Source organism: Nerophis lumbriciformis, linkage group LG01, assembly GCF_033978685.3.
Source record: "Nerophis lumbriciformis linkage group LG01, RoL_Nlum_v2.1, whole genome shotgun sequence".
NCBI lineage: Eukaryota > Metazoa > Chordata > Actinopteri > Syngnathiformes > Syngnathidae > Nerophis > Nerophis lumbriciformis.
This window is the reverse complement of record NC_084548.2, coordinates 33,692,958-33,710,217: the sequence shown is the minus strand read 5'-3', so window position 1 is coordinate 33,710,217 and position 17,260 is coordinate 33,692,958. Positions and strand designations below refer to the sequence as shown.

At 42.0% G+C, this 17,260-nt stretch overlaps 1 protein-coding gene across 3 annotated transcripts in view; it reads right to left on the bottom strand.

Annotated features, from left to right (window-relative positions):
- camkvl (CaM kinase-like vesicle-associated, like) overlaps nt 1-17,260 on the bottom strand; it is a 97,702-nt gene that overhangs the window by 36,707 nt on the left and 43,735 nt on the right. The window contains exon 2 of one of the 3 annotated variants that reach the window (XM_061979938.2): nt 2,229-2,326. The exons of the other annotated variants lie outside the window; for them this stretch is intronic. The gene's annotated coding sequence lies outside the window, so the exon portion shown is untranslated. The remainder of the gene's footprint in view (nt 1-2,228; nt 2,327-17,260) is intronic. 3 annotated transcript variants of the gene reach the window in all.

Below are 17,260 nucleotides of genomic sequence, written 5' to 3'. Positions count from 1 at the left end.
AGGGCTGCATTAAGAAAAAATTAACCACTTTAAATCGTTTTGTAAATTTGAGATGCTAAAATCAATACAATGAAAGCTACTGTATATCTGAATAAAACATTCACATCTTTGCTTAAAGGTAAACAAACAAACAAACAAACAAACAGATTAGAGTAATATCTAATCTAACCTCCTGTAGGTATTGAATTTCTTCTTCTTTATTATTTTATGTCCACCAACTAAAACATTTTAACGGCTTTAGCACCCTTGAAGACTTACCATATCTTGCCAGAAATTTGTAGAGATGTTCATCATAAAGGGTCGCACAGAAATCATCAACAATCATATGCAGTAAGATGCACAGGTTGTTGGCCGTTTTGTTTTTCAGGTCCCATTTTTGGGGGGGCTTCAGGTCCTTTGGGCATTTTTTCATAGTTTTTTGTGTAATGTTCTCCTCCGGGATGTGTTTATTTTATCTTTCAGAGGACCGATGATGATTTTCGTTTTTCTGACTTATTAATGTCGTTACAACGTTGGATAAAGGTGTTAAACAATGCCAAAGCATCAAATCAAAAGGTACATCCATTTTGGCGTGAGCTTCCACACAGTTTTGGATGCCTCTGATTGCAGGGTTTTGCACTCTGGCGACATTGCAACCTCACAGTGAGGTGAACATGCTTATTTAGTAGGGCTGTACATCTCTTTGTGATGGACGGTTCATCCATCCATCCATTTTCTACCGCTTATTCCCTTTTGGGGTCGCGGGGGGCGCTGGAGCCTATCTCAGCTACAATCGAGCAGAAGGCGGGGTACACCCTGGACAAGTCGCCACCTCATCTCAGGGCCAACACAGATAGACAGACAACATTCACACTCACATTCACACACTAGGGCCAATTTAGTGTTGCCAATTAACTTATCCCCAGGTGCATGTCATTGGAGGTGGGTGGAAGCCAGAGTACCCGGAGGGAACCCACGCAGTCACGGGGAGAACATGCAAACTCCACACAGAAAGATCCCGAGCCCGGGATTGAACCCAAGACTACTCAGGACCTTCGTATTGTGAGGCAGATGCACTAACCCTCTTCCACCGTGCTGCCCATGGACGGTACAATAAGCATCTAAATACATAGGTTATAATACGTTAAAAAAACAAAGTATTTTAAAAACAGAACAAATCGATATAGTGTCTGAACGATACGATACAATGTATGAATAATTGATTCAATGGTTAACATAAGTTGATGGACACATCATTTTTTACGCCACAAAATAACAAAATCCTCTCTTCCTGTGCATACTCCTCCTGTTGGAGGATAAATATTTAGGACCTTGGCACCAAGCACTCAGAGTAGATCTGTCCAACCTAAGTCTTATGAGCATGAACTGATGCAAACTACTCTGATGAAAGGCCAGATGTCTTTTAAGATAAACTGAACACTCAACTAATCAGTTGAAAGCTTTGAGATGAACAATAACCTGGATGAAAACGAACACACATCGGCACATTCATCTAAACATTTATAAAAAAAAAAAGCACATTCTATAAAAGTGACAGGCTTACAGTATTTCAAATTTGTAAAAGACAACATATGTATAGCCCCAGGGAAGGTGCTACACTGCGGCTCGGGGGGCTAATGCCCGTCAGAAATCTGTTAAGCCCCAGTTCAGCCCCCACACAACATTTTAGGGTCCTATTATGCAAAACCAACATTTCTTATCTATTGGTACCTGCTGTTTTGTACTTGGGATCTACATAAGTCCTGAAAATTTTAAATCAAACCCTGGCAGCAATGCGGAAATATTTATAAAACAATCTTGCCTTCCTTAATCCTTACTCCAAAGGATCCATTTGGAGTAACGCAACCGGGTCTACTTTCCAAACGCCTATTAAATGTCCAGCTAAGGTTTTTAGCTGCCTAATCACAATGCGCTTCTTCCAGAGCAATCCTCTGTAAATTGAAAGGTAAAAACTTTTGTTTTCATCACTTTTTCCTTATTTGGCAGTAACTTACTGTTTTTGTTAATATTGCTCAATAACTACAGTAGTATTTGACTCTCATTTTGACTGTAGTAATGTCGGCCAAGCACCCCAAAAGCCACAAGACAATATTCGATAGTGACTATGTTTCCATGCACTAAACTAAATCTGAGTTCTCATACAGTTCGGCTCTAAAGAAGCATCCTACAACCCATGGAAACACTTTCATCTAATCATGTTTGGCTTTTGAGAAACCGGACTAACATACCTAGATTATGCGCTTGGAAGGCAGATCTCTCGAGTGTGGGCTGCCAAAGGGGACCCTTCATATCACGCATGCGTCAGTCTCAATATGCGGCATATAACCTGAAAGCAGATCCCATTCAATAAAAATATAGGCAACAACTGAAATGAAGAGAAAACTGTTTAGTTGTTTCACAAAGTGAAAGTGCATTGATGGGAGAAAGAAAAGAAAGGTAGCTTGTCACGGCTTGGGCGCATGCTAATGCACATTCTTCAGTGAACCCCGCGGAGCGCACCTCGGGACACGCCCACGGCCGCTCATCTCCTGCACGCGTCACTCCGGCAGCAGCAAGCAGCTGCTTTCCATCAGCACTCAACGCACCTGTCGCTAATCAGAGGACTGCTTTCAAAAGCCTGCATAACCTGCTATCCGGGGCGAGAACATAATCATCTGTTGGAGTACCGTAAGCGATCACCTAGCTCTATGCAACGTTGCTCTTTCTCTGTGTGTTCTCCACCGTCGTGTTTAATAAAAATAATAATAATAGATTTTATTTATAAAAAGCACTTTATATTGAGTAAACAATCTCAAAGTGCTACAGTGTATTAAAAAATAAAATAAAATGTAAAAGATAATAAAGAAATAAAAAAAATAAAAACTAGAACAGCCAAATAGCTATAGCTAGTATGCACATATCTAAAAAAAGGCTTTTTTTTAAAAAGAAGGGCTTTTAAGCCTTTTTTAAAAGCCTCCACAGTCTGTGGTGCCCTCAGGTGGTCAGGGAGAGCGTTCCACAGACTGGGAGCGGCGGAGCAGAAAGCCAGGTCTCCCATTGTTCGTAGCTTTGACCTCGGAGGTTGGAGGAGGTTAGCCTGTCCGGAGCTGAGGTGTCGTGTGGAGGATTTGGGGGTGAGTAGTTCTTTGAGGTAGAGGGGGGCATTTCCATGGAGGCACTGGTGGGTTAGCAGAGAGACTTTGAATTCAATCCTGAGTGGAACAGGAAGCCAGTAAAGGGATTTGAGAATTGGGGTGATGTGGTCATATTTCTGCACTCTCATCACTCTCGTGTTTTCCTTGTCGTCCTTCCTGCAGACTGCCTTCGTTCCACGTGACGAGCTGTGCGTCTCGTCTTCCTTGTTGTTCCCCTCTAGATTCTGGACTGCTTCCCTCGATCTTCGACCTCCCACTTGGACACAGACCTGTTGACGCTTGGCTATATCCCCCGACTACCTGCCTGTCTTACGGACATTCAAGCCCGCCTTTCACCTCCGGGACCCCCGCCTCTCGCTCAACACTCCCGGTAACACACAACAGCTAATCTCCACACATAGTCTCACACACACACACACACACACACACACACACACACACACACACACACACACACACACACACACACACACACACACACACACACACACACACACACACACACTCTTGGACTTTTGTCACACTCCTGGACTTTTGTCACACTCCATTCCCTTGTTGATTATTATTATTATTAATTTGTATTTATATATATATATATATATATATATATATATATATATATATATATATATATAAATTATATATATAAATAAAATAGAAGCTTAATACCACGGCCTTGTTGTCTGTGCCGTCTACTCCCCCAGTACACAACATTGCTAAGGAGATGGAGAATTTAATTTGGACTCCCAAACAAAATACAAATGAGATGGAAGAGAATGAAGCAGGTATATTTACAAGACAAACAATGAAGCGTACACAAACCGCTTCACGCTGCATTTGTGCACTTGTAAGTGGTTAACAATAACTCTGTATTCAGCACAACTGGCAAGCTTGTCCAGAACAATAGCAACTTAATTTTATACAGTATTGGCAGGGGCACAAACATTCTTTTTCTTCAGATTAAAACTCCCATTAATACACAGAGCTTTATGAATGAGCTCTGAGATGTTCAAAAGTTTTGTTTCCATGATTTACGGTCCGAAAATTCCCTCGAAACACCTCTCTCCCGCATATTGTTTTTGCTACGGATTTGCAATTCTTGGTAGTAGTGTAATGTTCGTGGCGTAATATAAGATAATTTCTTGATGCTGTCTACTATTTAAAATCAGCATAGCCATTAGAGATGTAATATTTGTAATATGTGCACTATTACGCAGACGTCACATAAGGTACAACAAGAACTTCACTGTTGACTTGTAAGGAGCCGCAGATGCCTTGTTTTGGTGAACGTCATAGGTCAACCGGAAAAGCAATACATTAGTCCGCCCTAAAAGGAAATAAGCGCCCCCCAGTGTACAGGAGGCACATGGCATATGAGCAACAGTTACATTAGACAGTGTGCATGCACACTGAGGCTTCACATGCACGTGTGAAAAATAAATACAAAAGAACAAACTATTTTAGAAATCATTGTGTGGCTTTCTCGGCTGAGGTCGTTTGCCCAAACTGACGTCTGCAACAAGGAAACAAAAAGGGTACTATTTCTATCAAAAGGTATATTGAAAGCCATTACATGATTTTAAAAAAAAAAAGTAAAACTCATAAATTAACTAACTACCTTCAACTATACAACGGTGCGGCGTCTGCAGTTATGCGGAACCTGTATTGGTCCGTCGTGGTGAAGAAAGGAGCTAAGCTTGAAGGCAAAGCTCTCAATTTAACGGTTGAGTTACGTTTCTATCCTCATCTAAGGTCATGAGCTTTAGGTTATGACCGAAAATACAAGATCACGGGTACAAGCGGCCGAAATGAGTTTCCTCCGTCGGGTGGCGGGGCTCTCCCTTAGAGATAGGGTGAGAAGCTGTGTCATTCGGAAGGATTTCAGAGTAAAGCCGCTGCTCCTCCACATCGAGAGGAACCAGATGAGGTGGTTCGGGCATCTGCTCAGGATGCCACCTGAACGCCTCCCTAGTGGCTAGGCAGAGGGAAGTCTGGGCTTCCCTGCTTAGGCTGCTGCCCCCGCGACCCGACCTCCGATAAGTGGAAGAAAATGGATGGATGGATGTTATATCTGATGAGATTAATCAGAGCAAACACATAAACAAAAAGTCTGATTAAAAAATATTTAGATGTAAAATTTATTTTTTTCCTGAATAAATTAGTAGATGTGTTTATTCTCCCAGTCGGGACCAATAGATTAAATTCTGTGCAAGATTACTGCACACACCACAATGTAAGCTTAAATGTTGTGTTTCAACTTCTATACTAATATTAGCCATATTTCATTATTTTGTTCTTCTGGGATGCACTTTCAGCTGTGTAAGGGGGAAGCGGCACAACGCTGTTTGAAAATTAATTGCGCCTTGAAGAGCCCGACTTTCGCGACGGTGTAACGGTATGGTCGCGCTCACACACGGACACATGATTGCCACAAATACACATTCACGTACAAACTGTACATGAACACGATCACATACACCAACACGTGCGCAGGACAAGCGTCGATAAAGGCAGATTGTCTCGTCCAGGATTATACAGACCTTCATTGCTTCCCTAGTATTTACCACTACGGCATCAATATTTCAGTATCGATCCGCACATCACGAGTGTACACAAATCTTGCCAAGGATGTTGTTACTGCTGTCTTCTTTTCCACGAGTCAGGTCAAATCAGTGACGCTCGCGGATGGGTACTGACGAACGGCAATGCTGGGAGACGTTACGCGGAGTTGCTGTTCAACAGCCCTTACATATCATGGATAGCCCGGGTTTATTTTGCGGGAAGCATTGGCTCTCGTGTTGTTTTAAAGATAAACGGTACACAGATTGCTACACTCTCGCCAAAACACCCAGTGTATGTATTTACAATCATTCTCGTCTTCAGTCACGTAAACTAACATAGCAAGCGTGTGAATCTTTTCCCTGGCAGCCCTTGCTCTCGTGTTGTTTGAAAGACAAAAACGTCAACTGATTTCTGTTTTCGTGTGATACCCGGGGGGTGGGCGTGGTCGGGGGTGGGGCAGGGGGCGTGGTTAAGAGGGGAGGAGTATATTTACAGCTAGAATTCACCAAGTCAAGTATTTCATATATATATATATATATTTCAGTGTTCATTTATTTACACATATACACACACATAACACTCATCTACTCATTGTTGAGTTAAGGGTTGAATTGTCCATCCTTGTTCTATTCTAACCATGCTGAACACCCTCTCTGATGATGCATTGATGTGTGGCACGCACAAAAGTGCTTTCATCAAATGCATTAGAGTCTGGAATCTTCCATCTCTCCCTAGCATGGCCCAAAACCGGTCAATCTTTGCTTCCTGAGGAAGATCTTCAGTGCCAAGCACTTGGTCGTCCACTACTTCTTCCCGGAGGCTATCCAGGTCCAATCGCAGCTGCGACTTGGAACTTACAAGCTGTTATGAGAGTAGCGTATGTGTGTGTGTGGCCCTTATAGGTGAGCATGTGAGGTGAGTGACGTCAGTGAGTGTGTGGGCGAGAGAAGAGAGGGAGCGGTAGCGTGAGTGCGGGCAGGGACTAGTTTGTTTTGTGTTGGATTGGCTGTGTGCAAGCAATCAATAAAGCAAGATTTGCAACTAATCGCCAGACTCAGGCAGGAAAGGTGCAACAAAGCGTATTTCTTCATCTTACTCGTCGTCGGCGTTGCCATGGCTGTATCTTCCTTGTTCTTCTGCTTCGTCTCCTTGTTGTGTGCGCAGTTGTGCACTGCACTCTCTAAAAGCCGTATATGTTATTGATGTTATAGATGGCAGTATTGTCCTGTTAAAGAGTGTCACAACATTGCTGTTTACGGCAGACGAACTGCTTTACGGTAGACGAAAACATGACTGCTGTAGTTGTGTGTTGTTGCCGCGCTGAGAGGACGTTAATGAAACTGCCTAACAATAAACCCACATAAGAAACCAAGAACTCGCCCTCGATCATTCTACAGTTATAATGTGATTGGGCAGGCACACTGTTTATATCGTGGGAAAGCGGACTCAGGTCTACATGGAGCTGGAGGGGGCGTGGCCTCCAGCTCCGCCTGAATTTCGGGAGAAAATTTGTCCCGGGAGGTTTTCGGGAGAGGCGCTGAATTTCGGGAGTCTCCCAGAAAATCCGGGAGGGTTGGCAAGTATGATTTCAACACTCGATTAATCCAAAGTTTGCTGTTTCTCCACTTCATTAATCCAAAGATTCACAGCTGATTCTTATCAATTGAGGTGGCTGCTACCGATTCAGCTGAATCGCTCACTTGTCAAACCAGATAGTCGGTCAGATCGGTTTATCTTTTAGAACACTATTCTTTAGTAAAACACTCGGCCTTTGTCTTCAGGCTGTTAGGAAGTCACACAAAAAGAAATAATAAAATATTATTTTCATCACATCTTGGTATGCGCACAATAACACCGGCATGTGACGTGTGGTGACAGCAGTGTTGCTAAAAGCAGCCTTTTTATGCAGCTCTGAATCGATCGGAGAGTGTGCAGGTGTACCTAATGTTGTGGCCGGGTGGATATATATAATGTGTTTTAATTTTATTTTCGACCTTGTCTGCAAAAAAACGACAGTGCTGATGACTTCGGTGTACATTTTCAGAAGATAAGTTACAATATTTTTGGAGAGGGTAGGGCGTGGTTTCATTTGCAATCTGGGAACGCCTCCACAAACAAACATCTTGCAGAACAGAGGTTATAAATATGTCTGTGGAGCAGAATTTACGCATATTATCCAGGCCACATGGGAGTGTTATAAATGTAGATTAAAATCATAAGTCACCTTTAAGAATGTGTTGCGGGCCAATAAAAAAACAGCTGAACCTGGGCCGCACTCTGGAGACCCCTGATATAGTTCAACTGTTCCTACATAATAGCAGCCTACTAAATGTATGTGAGTCCCCATTAGAGTTTAATTACATCACAGAAGTATGCGCAAATGTGGGCAATTCTGTGTAATGTTGATCCTTTAGGTCAGACAACTGGATCATTTTGCCTAAAAAACAATTTGACTTTAAAGCTCCTTCTATTTCTATACTCACACCACCTCAGTGCAGCTCTCAGCTAATCGCTAAGCCCAAGCCCATCCAATCTTTAGCAGTCCTGAATGTTTAATCATGGCAATTGCACACCGAACTTAAGCGGTTACAACTAGTCGGGCAAACCTCTGCATTACAGGATGCTCTCACTGCTACACAAGTGGAAATGACAGCGGTGAAATGTGGTGCATATTGTGGCACTTTACGACCCCTGGTCCTGCTGGGCTTGCCTTTGCGTGTGTGAAAAAAATGTAATAAATGTGTATTAGAGAAAGTCGGACAAAGCTACAGCATGCCAAAGCACTCGGTGGAATAATTGAGCCCTCCACTGCCATTTTGTTTCTCACATTTAATAAGATTAGTAATAATCACTATATATTTGTAACACTCCTGATGATTCAAGGTGTGTATCTGGTAATGCAATTGTTGCTCAGCCTTTATCGATCAATACTCCTGTGATTTGCTTGAATCTGCAAGCAGGAAATAAAAGCCGAGAAAACAAGGTTGTTTCTAAGTCTCCGCAGCGCTTAGAGTTTGAAATTTGTTGTTATTAGACTCGCAACCCCTTGTAAGAATTGCACTGGGTGTAATTAGGAAACAATAACACAATCAATATCTGAGATGCAGCTGAAAGCGCACTGCATAGTTTGCCATTCATATCACTTTGGCCTGCAAAACATTAAACAGGAATCGGTTCACTGATTACTCCCAAGTTTACTGTCCCAGTTGACAAGTGTGTGCTGGATATTGAGCAGAGTGCACATCCCCCTCAGGTCGGTCGCAGGCTTTATTACAGTGTGGTGATGTGCAAGTGGAGGGGGAACAAGAGTTCTAATGGGGAAGAGAGAATACCCAGGAGAAATGAAAAGACAGGTGAAGCGATGATCTGAAAATAAAGTATAGCGGATTGGATACACAACTACTCACATCATGAGAAACACTTTAAGATAAGCATGTTTGTGTGTTGTGTTGTAGCATCAATTCAATTACTTTAATTTGTTTTTGTGTTTCCACTATGGGGTGCTTTTCCAGCTTGCACTAAACACTAATTCCCTTACTGTACATATAGTGACTCTCGTCTCAGGTCTTGGCCGTGCAGGTGTGTTTGCATCTGGAAAGAGGTACAGTGCTTCAACACACATGACTAGAAACAAACATAATAAAGATAAATTGACAAAAAAACCCACATTCAGACACTGTTGTTTTGTTACACTATTCTATCAGAATTATCCTCCCTCTATCGAGCAACTGTTTCCCTTTGTTTTCATCCCCCCATTAAGAGAGTCAGTCTGCAGGTCATGCACAGTAAGTGCGTCCACAGGGAGAAGAATACCTTTCTCCTTCCTGGACAAAAACGGAATGTAAGAATGAGTATGCATGTCTGAAGTTTACATACAGTCACTAAATATTTAGCTGCATTTCCATTGAAGTTTTTCGCACAATAAAAGCTATATTTCAAAAATGTTGACAAAGTATATCAGGTGTTTCAATTAAAGGGTGTTTTTGTGTCATGAGCCGTAATTCTCGTAAAATCTCGTCCCGCAAGACTCCACTTGGAGGAAGATGGACCCTTTGCCATTCCATGGTTTTGGAGCTGTGATTACAATCGCAGTCAATGCTGTTGCAGTGATACGTCCTTACATATGGCAGCGGACACGAATAAGGGATTTTTGTAGGAGACAGTTGACTTTCTGGGACTGACTCTCTTGTCATTTAAGAATGGTGGGATTTTTTCCAAAGTGTCATCATTTTAGGGTACCAGCACTCTGTGGAGAAAATGCGGCGTGGTGCTTGGGAACAAGCACTGTCTAGGTGCCTGTCCCTTTAAGAAGGCCGACCTGCCTTGGTTCTCCACCTGGGTCAGGAATTCAAAATGAGTCCCTCTCCTAGCTGGAAGTCATACTCAGAGGGCTGTAAATTTGCCCAAGTGTAAATTTAGGGTAAAAGCAGGGAGTAGATATGACTCTCTTGTCATTTAAGAATGGTGGGATTTTTTCCAAAGTGTCATCATTTTAGGGTACCAGCACTCTGTGGAGAAAATGCGGCGTGGTGCTTGGGCCAGCCGGAAGACATAGCCTGGGAACGCCTCGGGATCCCCCGGGAAGAGCTGGAAGAAGTGGCTGGGGAGAGGGAAGTCTGGGCTTCCCTGCTTAGGCTGCTGCCCCCGCGACCCGACCTCGGATAAGCGGAAGAAGATGGATGGATGGATGGATGGATGTAGGAGATAGTTGTGAACGAGGAATGTCATGTCCGGTGTTTAGGTATCCTGTAATTGCGAAACAAGTGTTTCCATCATGCTTTCCGTTGTGTCCTTGGGCAAGACACTTCACCCTTGCTCCTAATGGGTGCTGGTTAGCGCCTTGCATGGCAGCTCCCGCCATCAGTGTGTGAATGTGTGTGTGAATGGGTGAATGTGGAAATACTGTCAAAGCGCTTTGAGTACCTTGAAGGTAGAAAAGCGCTATACAAGTATAACCCATTTATCATTTATTTATTATTTACAACACACTTCAATATCAAAACGTCTGAAAAACCACCTCATGGGAGTGTAAACATGTTTTAATGATATTTGAGAGGTTTTTTGGAAACGCAGCTAGTGCGTAGTTTCTGGCAAACAGAATAAACCCCCATGACTGGGAGAACCATATTGATTTGTGCACTGTATGTACATCGACTCAGATGAATCACTGTATATATAGTGTCAATATTTGTAAAAATGCAAATTTATAGGTAAACCTAGATAGACAAAGTTTGGTGTCTGGTGTTCCATCCATCCATTTTCTACCGCTCGTCCCTTTTGGGGTCGCGGGGTGTGCTGGAGCCTATCTCAGCTGCATTCGGGCGGAAGGCGGGGTACACCCTGGACAAGTCGCCACCTCATCACAGGGCTAACACAGATAGACAGACAACATTCACACTCACATTCACACACTAGGGCCAATTTAGTGTTGCCAATCAACCTATCCCCAGGTGCATGTCTTTGGAGGTGGGAGGAAGCCGGAGTACCCGGAGGGAACCCACGTAGTCACGAGGAGAACATGCAAACTCCACACAGAAAGATCCCGAGCCTGGGATTGAACTCAGGACTACTCAGGACCTTTGTATTGTGAGGCACATGCACTAACCCCTGTTCCACCGTGCTGCCGTGTCTGGTGTTATAAACCAAAATGACATGGTGTAGATGTACAAAAGTAAAAAAAAACAAATGTATAATCTAGTGATTTTTGGACCCCTTAGTGAGAGTAAATCAGACAGTGAAATAGGTGTTAACTAAGGGTGTACCAAGTCATTTTACCAACGTTTCGATTCGCTATTTGTGGTTGCCAATACAATTCAGGGACGATATTGTTTTTTTACAGCGATATGATCCGAAACGTAGGTTGATTGGCAACACTAAAAAAATTGGCCGTAGTGTGTGAATGTGAGTGTGAATGTTGTCTGTCTATCTGTGTTGGCCCTGTGATGAGGTGGCGACTTGTCCAGGGTGTACTCCGCCTTCCGCCCGATTGTAGCTGAGATAGGCTCCAGCGCCCCCCGTGACCCCGAAGGGAATAAGTGGTAGAAAATGGATGGATGGATGGATGATTTGAAACGATTGAGTTAGTTGAAATACATTCAGTAACTTTTTAGTAAAAACAATTCAACCAGTGTGACTGTAAAATAAATAGTGGACACTGCAGGTGATGTTCCCTATTTTCCTGTTGTTTCTTTTAAGGGAATTATATGTAGCTCCTGGGTTCGATCCCCGGGCTCGGGATCTTTCTGTGTGGAGTTTGCATGTCCACCCCGTGACTGCGTGGGTTCCCTCCGGGTACTCCGGCTTCCTCCCACCTCCAAAGACATGCACCTGGGGATAGATTGATTGGCAACACTAAATTGACCCTAGTGTGTGAATGTGAGTGTTGTCTGTCTATTTGTGTTGGCCCTGCCATGAAGTGGCGGTTTGCCCAGGGTGTACCCCGCCTTCCGCCCGAGTGCAGCTGGGAGTGCAGCTCATCCCAGCACACCCCGCGACCCCGGGAGGGACAAGTGGTAGAAAATGGATGGATGGATACAAACAAGCAAGTAAACAATTATTAATGGCCAATGCATTCACATCTTATTTGAATAAAGTGCAACCAACACTTTAGGTTGAATGAACAAAAGGAAACATTTTCTGCTCACATTTTCAACATTTAAGCAATTTTCAACAAAACTACATAACCAACATTTTAACAGTAGATTTACCTGCTAAATACAGCTTCCCAACCCAGCCATACAGTATCTGTTGTCTGCCCTGCCGTCGCCGATGACGGACAGCGTCCCAGGTGTATTCCCTTCATCCCTTTTAATGGTGTTGGCCCCTCGCTTCCTAATTTCTATAGCCTCTTTCATCCCATCTCTTGTATTTATTTGTTTCTAATGAATTTTTTTTTTTTTTTTTTTCATAAATAAATACAATCATGTGTGCCTACGGACTGTATCCCTGCAGACTGTATTGATCTATATTGATATATAATGTATACATTGTGTTTTTTATGTTGATTTAATAAAAAAATAAATAATAATAATAATTTTTTATTTTTTTTAAATTTCTTGTGCGGCCCGGTACCAATTGGTCCACGGACCGATTGGTTGGGGACCACTGCTATAGATGGCGTCACACCAGGAGAGACTGACATATTGAGTATCGCGATGGAAAGGAGGCGTTTCCAGTACAGTTACTTATCTACCGATTACTCAAAAACTAATTAATATTGTGGGAAATTACTGCCGGATGAATTTTCAAGAGCAAAAAAAAAATACTAGAGATGTTCGATAATGGCTTTTTTGCCAATTTTCGATATTCCGATATTGTCCAACTCTTAATTACCGATTCCGATATATACAGTCGTGGAATTAACACATTATTATGCCTAATTTTGTTGTGATGACCCGCTGGATACATTAAACAATCTAACAAGGTTTTCCAAAATAAATCAACTCAAGTTATGGAAAAAAATGCCAACATGGCACTGCCGTATTTATTATTGAAGTCACAAAGTGCATTATTTTTTTTAACATGGAATTTGGGACATGCTCTCCCTGAGAGAGCATGGGGAGGTTGAGGTTGAGGTTGGGGGGGGGGGGGGGGGGGGGGGGGGGGGGGGGGGTGGGGGGTTTTGGGGGGTAGCGGGGGTGTATATTGTAGCGTCCCGGAAGAGCTAGTGCTGCAAGGGGTTCTGGATATTTGTTCTGTTGTGTTTATGTTGTGTTACTGTGCGGATGTTCTCCCGAAATGTGTTTGTCATTCTTGTTTGGTGTGTGTTCACAGTGTGGCGCATATTTGTAACAGTGTTAAAGTTGTTTATACGGCCACCCTCAGTGTGACCTGTATGACTGTTGATCAAGTATGCCTTGCATTCACTTGTGTGTATGAAAAGCCGTAGATATTATGTGACTGGGCCGGCACGAAAAGGCAGTGCCTTTAAGGTTTATTGGCGCTCTGTACTTCTCCCTACGTCCGTGTACACAGCTGCGTTTTTTAAAAAGTCATACATTTAACTTTTGAAACTGATACCGATAATTTTGAAACCGATAATTTCCGATATTACATTTTAAAGTATTTATCGGCCAATACTATCGGCAGTACGATATTATCGGACATCTCTAAAAAATACATAAAGAGAATGTGTTCGTTAAATAAGTCCTGCAGATAAGGAACATAATATGTTGTGTGCAGGTTCAAATCAGGTGACTAAGATAAATTACAAATTACACAGGGAATAAGAAAACAGGCAGAAACATGTTTTCCACGTAAAGGCTATTACATTATCATTACACTTGCCAAGCAATTTGAGTGACACACAATACAAACAAATTCTACTGTATCTAGTAAGGATGTTCTGAACAGGGTTCTATGTGCCGATGCCAATCATCCATGAGTGAGATCGGCCAATTCCAACACGGATCACAAGTTTTTTACTGTAAATTAAAAACATGTTGTATGGTGAGTGCTTCTGACAATATAGTGAAGTGAAGTGAATTATATTTATATAACGCTTTTTCTCTAGTGACTCAAAGCGCTTTACATAGTGAAACCCAATATCTAAGTTACATTTAAACCAGTGTGGGTGGCACTGTGAGCAGGTGGGTAAAGTGTCTTGCCCAAGGACACAACGGCAGTGACTAGGATGGCGGAAGCGGGTATCGAACCAGCAACCCTCAAGTTGCTGGCACGGCCACTCTACCAACCGAGCTATACCGACCCATATAACAATATCAACACAATATTTAAACAAGTTCTCTTTTTGATTGCATACTGTAATGTTACACGGTTTAAGGAAATCATTTCAGTTAGAAACGCCCCCATTTTCTATTGGCTGTCAATGTCACCTGATAAAGGTCGAAGCTCAGAGCAGCCAACTTGTTTTTCCATTTTGTGTGAGACAATGAGCTATTCAAAATTTTCCTCTGAAGCTTTGCATCATCGATGTTAAGCCTTGAATAAGCTTTGTAAGTGTATCCAATATAATTAATTTGTGCACTTCTTAGAATATATAAAATAATGCTAAAAGTTAACATGCTAGTCTTTGTGCAACACAACTGCTTATTTTGCTTTGTTTTTTGATTTAATGTAATCATTGATCACACATATTATACATATAAGAACAAGTTTTGTGTATGTCTTTCAGTCTCACAATATAAAGAAAGAATCTTCTGGCGTGTAAACTTTGTGACAAAGACCAACAGTAAACAGCCTCCTAAATTACTTCAACGTCGTAAGTTATCATTCACTTTTCAACGCCAAGGACCAGTGTTTAGCTATCTGTCACTTTGTGCAGCCACGTATGCAGGGAATAGAATACATACAATTTTTGAGCACTTGAGTAACACACTAGATAATGATAGTAGATACTAAGAAATGCAGTTTATTTGCCAAAATGAAGGTGATTATTATTAGCTTAGAGGAACGGCCTTACACTGTATGGGAACAAATATTTAGCCATTAGCCGCTTATCAGTCGGGGATCTAAAAATATGTCTGTCAACCAAAGGGGATTGGCAATTGTGATCGGCACTGAAAGGCATTAATCGGAAAATGGTGATCACATGCTTTTTCACGAAAATCGTCTGATACTGATCGGTGGCTGATCAACCCGCACATCCCGAGTACTTACTACACCGTCCGTTACATTAGGCAGAAGAATTTGAGGGAACTCGCAAGAGAGGAAAAACTTTAATGCACTGGAAATCATGTTGTCTCGAAGCTGATAGGGATGCAATTTGGTGCCTGGAAAGACGATCGTCAGTTTTAGCCATGCTGACTTCCAAATCTGGTAGTTAATTTCAAACAGTAGAGGGGATATAGGGGATGTTGTTGCGGTAAAAAAACAAAACATTCACAAAACATTTTGACCGAAAATAATTTCCTGCTGTCCATTCAAGTGGTACGTGCTCCATTTCTTGCTCTATGACAGTGTTTTTCAACCACTGTGCCGCGGCACATTAGTGTGCCGTGGCTTACAGTCTGGTGTGCCGTGGGAGATTATCTAATTTCACCTATTTGGGTTAAAAATATTTTTTGCAAAACAGTAATTATAGTCTGCAAATGATGTGTTGTTGTTGAGTGTCGGTGCTGTCTAGAGCTCAGCAGACTAACCATGTAATACTCTTAAACATCAGTAGGTGGCAGCCGGTAGCTAATTGCTTTGTAGATGTCGGAAACAGCGGGAGGCAGTGTGCAGGTAAAAAGGTATCTAATGCTTTAACCAAAAATAAACAAAAGGTGAGTGCCCCGAAGAAAAGGCATTGAAGCTTAGGGAAGGCTATGCCGAACGAAACTAAAACTGAACTGGCTACTAAGTAAACAAAAACAGAATGCTGGAGGACAGCAAAGACTTACTGTGGCGCAAAGACTTACTGTGGCGCAAAGACGGCGTCCACAATGTACATCCGAACATGACATGACAATCAACAATGTCCCCACAAAGAAGGATAAAAACAACTGAAATATTCTTGATTGCTAAAACAAAGTAGATGCGGGGAATATCGCTCAAAGGAAGACATGAAACTGCTACAGGAAAATACCAAAAAAAAAAAAGCCACCAAAATAGGAACGCAAGACAAGAACTAAAACACTACATACAGGAAAACAGCAAAAAACTCCAAATAAGTCATGGCGTGATGTGACAGGTGGTGACAGTACACCTACTTTGAGATAAGAGCTATATAGATGCATGCTTGGTTATGGTTTAAAGTCGTATCCAACAATAGCGACAACGACTTTTTACTGTCGACTGAGTTTCGTTTTTTAATGATTTCTGCTCGTGGTGTGCCTCCGGATTTTTTCAACGCAAAAAATCTGCCTCGGCTCACAAAAGGTTGAAAAACACTGCTCTATGACATGTATTTCCTATAGTTATTTTATTTACATGCAGCCCATTACTTCCTGGTATCCATGTTGTGTTTTCTATAATATTCTTTATTTTGTTGACCTGTTGAAAGGACTATGCATGGTTAGCTTATTTAATGTGTAACATTGTGCAGATGTCATGTTTATTATGTCAACATTCTGATAATGTATCACAAGCAATCATGGATGAAGTATTTAAGGAAGGAAGAGCTTGCAGTCAAATTATGAATAATTACGTATTGTATCCACAATTATATGATGGTGTGTCTTCACCCAATTTAGATTCATCTATGCTGAATGATTCTTCCTTTAGTTAAATATGTATTGAATGTGGGGCGGCTTGGCTCAGATGGTATAGCGGCCGACCATAAACATCCTTGTCACACTGCAGTTGTGTCGGTGGGCAAGACACTTCACCCACCTTTCTCCCAGTGCCACCCACACTGGTGTATGTCAAAACTTGTACTTTGGCGTGGTTTGTTTTTCCATGGTGCAAAGGAATTGGACCGGACATGGCGTGAAGTTAAATACATGATTTAATAATAGATTATAAAAATTATAAACAAAAGGCGCGCAAAAGGCGGGGAATAAACTTGGCTAATAAAACAAAACTAGCACAAAGGCAGAACTATGGAAAAAAAAGGAACAAACAAAAGGCGCTCACAGCGGAGGTACAAAACAGTGGCTTGAATAAACAAAAAACTTACGTGG